Source organism: Parasteatoda tepidariorum, chromosome 2 (genome assembly GCF_043381705.1).
Source record: "Parasteatoda tepidariorum isolate YZ-2023 chromosome 2, CAS_Ptep_4.0, whole genome shotgun sequence".
NCBI classification, from domain to species: Eukaryota; Metazoa; Arthropoda; class Arachnida; order Araneae; family Theridiidae; genus Parasteatoda; species Parasteatoda tepidariorum.
Window position 1 is genome coordinate 2,605,532 of NC_092205.1, and position 4,905 is coordinate 2,610,436.

The 4,905-nt window shown below is 24.5% G+C and overlaps 1 protein-coding gene across 1 annotated transcript in view; it reads left to right on the top strand.

Moving 5' to 3' along the window:
- LOC110282226 (sn-1-specific diacylglycerol lipase ABHD11-like) overlaps positions 1–4,905 on the top strand; it is an 18,305-nt gene that overhangs the window by 4,937 nt on the left and 8,463 nt on the right. The window lies entirely within an intron of this gene.

A 4,905-nucleotide genomic window follows, 5' to 3' on the forward strand; every position in this document is an offset into this window, starting at 1 on the left:
AATAAAAAATAAAAATTGATAATTTTATTTTTATTCTTTTGTTAGCTTGCATTCTGAAGGACACTTTCCCTGAAAATTTTTTTTCGTAAGTTGTAAAACAAACATAAAATATACTGGGGACATGAAAATGACTGTTTTTGTGAGAATGACCCATATACGAGTTTATATATAGATTAATTCATTTGGATAAATATGTTTGGCTAGAATATCGAAATCATTAAAATTAATAACTAATAGATCATCAATGAATCTGAGAAAGAAGGAATAAATTGGAAGATAAACATATGATTTTACAAACATATATTCTTGTAGAAAAAGAAATATATTGCAGATGTTAGTACTAAAATTATTACCCATGGGAATACCATTAATTTGTTGAAAAAGGTGGTCATTAAAAAGAATATAATTGCTGTTATGGTTAATATGTACTAGAAAGTTCCAGTTATCTTCATTAATAATATCACTGAGATTAAACATGCTATGAATTTGAAGAAGGTCATTGTGAATTTTATTTGTTGGAAGGGAAGTATATAGGTTTTCGAAATCAAAACAGTGAATTGAATCAACATTATTTAAGGTTTTTAGTGTATTTAAAACCTGAATGCTATTTTTAATATTCCAATTTAAATAGTTATTATTTTTAGTAAGTTTATTAATTTTGTTATAAACTTTTTTAAGAATGTTCTCAAAGTAAGTACCGATTTTTTTCCTGTTACTATTAACACCACTGGCAATAAACCTGAATCTTATGGAAGTCTTATGGAATTTTGGATTGGCAAAACGAAAATTGTTAATATTATTTGGTTTAATTTTAAGTCTTTTATAAATAGCATTAATTTTATTAATAATAATATCACTGTTGGAGTTAAGTTTTTTGTATTTTACATTGCTATTAAATTCATTGGAAGTTGTTTATAAAAAAAATTTCAAATAATTGCAAAATTATTACTAGCTTTATCAACAGTGGTAATACAAAATTTATTTTGAATATTTTTAATATCTTGCTTCAGAACAGAGTTAAAAGTTAAATCTTTATGAAACACTAATTTGTCCCTTTTTTATATTGATTTTAAAATTTTTAATGATATTCTCTCTCCATTCAAAAAAATCCTTCAATTGGGAAATTATGTCTGTAAGATAATTTTAAAATAAAATCAGATTTTTAAGTATTTTAAAATAAAATCAGATTTCAGATTTTCAGATTATCGAGATTTTTAATAAAAATAGAAATTACTTTATTTTTAGAAGTTGGAAGAGATGGTCTAAATTTAGAACCTAAAGACATAAATATCAATAATATCTAAATCCCCGGTAATAACATGTTTATGGAATGTATCAAAAAACGAAGTATCTTTATACTCATCACAATTACACACGTAGTTCAAATTATCTGTAGCTAAATTCCTATAATTGCAAATTAAAAATGCAAACTTTTTGTATATCTAAAAGTTGGTTTACAATTAAGTTGGATAGGAAGAAGGTTCTTATTTTTACCAATAATTGCATTTATGTTAAGATTATTAGAAATTTTATTAGTAAAATCTAAAACAAAATAATCTGGTTAGGGTAAATTCTTGTGCTTATAACTATTTTTAAACCTATATTTAGCTAAATCTTCAACTAAATTTAAAAAATTTGAAAAATCCTGTTTTGAATCAATTTTTACTTCATCTAACTTTAAAAAATTTAAAAGTTTGTTATGAAAATTAAGTTAAAATTTTAGTTTTAATAGATTTAATAGCATTATGTTGATCATAGCAATTAATGCAATCATTAACAAAATCTTTTAAGTTATGTTTAATTTTATGTTTAATTTTATTTTTACTGTTACCTCCATTTCCTCTATTATTATTGTAATTTTTAAAAAGTTTGAAAATATTATAAATACACTCATTATTATCAAAAGATTTAAAATTGAAGTTAGTATTTAGACCGTAAGGAAAAATAGATTCATTAATAATCATATATTTATTTTCAGCCTCAAGACGTTTTTTAGGGTTTTTTACGAAATCCAGAACCTCTATTGAAATATTTTTAAACCCGTGTTCAGAAAAATGTTTAATTTCAAGGCTATTGTTATTATTATTACAGTTATATTTGTTTGTTAAAGACCTATGTAAATTAATTCCTTTGTGAAGAGGTTGGGAGGTTTGGCCAATATATATTACATCACAATTTAAACATTCAATTTTATAGATATAGTTAGTAGCCTTTCAAAGAGGGAAATTTAAAAAAGAATTAGCACTGACGAGCGATTTGCAGGTTAATTATCGATTATCCTAACATTTAAATTTATCATTGGAATTATTAGCAATCGATTAAACTGAAGCAGGGTGCTAACCTGAATCAGCAGGGGACCGAAAAATTATATAAAAAATATACAAAATGTGGAAGAAAAATATCTCTTGAACAAATAACAGCGCGCATAAGCAACAAGGGAAAATTTGTATTTAGGAGAAAGAAGCATAAAAACACATAAAAAGAGTATTAATCGCGCAAATGCAGCAGAAATTATAACCCTAAATAAACACAAATAATAAAATAAAAATTACTATAAAGAGAAACTAGAAATGGGAAAACCAACAGTCGTTATCAAGACACGTCCATTGGTATAAATTAATGCGATATTTCTGAATAAAGAAGAATTATCGTAAGATAAAAATTATTCTTTATATGTGACGATATCGCAAAAAAACATTTTGTTGAAAAAGAGCATGAAATAAAAGAAAAAAGTAATCAAACATACCGGTGTGTAGCAAAATGCGGTTTAGGCTTAAAAGTACAATATTTAAACAGTTAACAAAATTCGCTAAGAGGTAAAATATTTGAAGTTGTGCTTATAGCTTCAATCGAATAAATTAAATTAAAAAAAATATATATTTGTTCGAAGAATCGAAGAAGAAGAAATTTTTTTTAAGTAAGTAAAATATTAGGGCTGCCATCCATGAGAAAAATTAGTTAAAAAGTTATATTCGGAAATTAATTTATTAAAACCCAGAAAATGGGGAAAATAAAGAGGAATAATGAAAATTAAAAATAATATATATNTTTTCGGGAAGCTGTGAATAATTTTTTAAATAATTTGAGTAATAATGATTTTCCTTTTAATTTTTGTAATGTTAATTTTTTAATTAAAAAAATGATTGAAGAGTTCTAGGTTTTTATATTTTTTTCTTTTAACAGGGCGCAATTCAAGTCTTAACTGAGCACCCCAGTTAAGCATTCTATTAATTTATTACGTATTTATTTCTCTTGACATTTTTCACTTTTTTTTCTTCATTTGCGCATTGTAATAGAGGGCGTTGTTTTCTTTAGGCTTTAGTTTTTTTCTTTTCATTCGGCTTGCTTGAAAAATTGATGTCTGACCTGTGAATATGTGAGTTTTTATTTTTCTGATGATTTTGTTTGAGTTTCTTTTCTTAATTTGTTATTTATATTGCATGTTTTTTTTTCCTGGACTTCTATGCAAAACCATCGGGATACTGAGGGAGTTAATTTAAGCATTTGCTTCCCCCTCAATTAAAAATGGTATTGCTTTTATGGCTACAGGAGCCGGTACCACCTAAAGACGTCGGCTTCAGTGGTCATATTTTCATTTTTATTTCCTTCATTTTCTTTTACTTTATTATACAAACAATGCTTTTTCGACTAGGTATTGTTTTAAAGATTCTTTATTGAATCGTTAAATTAAAATACTTTTTTAAAATACTAATTTTGTTGATATTTTTAAATTATTAAAAAATTTAGTCCCTGAGAGACTCTTGATTGATACAGCATTTATAACAATATTTTATGTTAAATAATTAAAAAAGAATTAAAACTTTGAAACATTAAAACATATGAAGTATTGAAAATATATGAAGTATCATGTAACACATTTCCTTTTAATGTATCACGTATGTCATCCTTTTCAAAAGTCTCAATAGAAAAATAAGCAGAATTTATTTCTTCAAATGATTTGAAGTAAAAGTAAAGTTACTTAAATTCAATAGGCACAGTGTCTTAAAACTATAGTTTATTTTGAAAAGATTTTATCTGTTAAAATTTTTGATGAGAATGACATAAGATTTAAAAAAGCATAATATTATGCCATGTAATCCTATTTGATAACAGAATATCGAATGAGATAAATTTTTTGGACATATTTTATTATTTTAAATAGTAGTCGAACTTTTAAAGATATATTGGATTAAATCATAAAACGTTTTGATAAAAAAACACACACACTTTTTTTTTTACTATGGATTTGATCTGATCTGGACTGAGATGAAAGATACAACATTAAAAGTAATACTGAAAGAACAATCTTAAACACTGGTTACAATAGAGATTATATTGATTTAAATAAATATATTTATAAAACTCAATAAATTGCAACGAAAAAAGTGGAAAATTCAAGACTTTTAAAGTAGTTTTAAGTTCAGCGTTTTTCTCATCTTTTTCCGGTTTAACTCGTATGGTTTTAAAAATCTAAATTGTTGTGCTTAAAAAGGAAAATAAAATTGTTCAGTTGATTGACAGAATTAGTATTCATATTTTTAANATATATTTTAAATACAAGAAAACACGAAGAAAGTTAAGAAAAACAATAAGTTTTTACATGTTATTTTTCTTATTTATACTTCTTGTGATCTATTTTATTTGTTGTTATTTTTAAAAAAAAAATTTTTTTTTTTTGAGTGCTCCTCACGCTATTGTATATTTAGCTTTGGCTTTATTGATACAATATCAGAAAGCACTCAGTTTTGCGGATATAATCGTGTGGGCTGATGAAAGGATTATATCTTTTTTTTCGGTTTTTTAATTAACATTTCATTTTTTTTAAAGTAAACTGTTGTTTGTTATTTTTTTACTTATTATTTCCCCCCCCCTTTTTCATATGTCTATTATTTTTCTTTGTTTTAT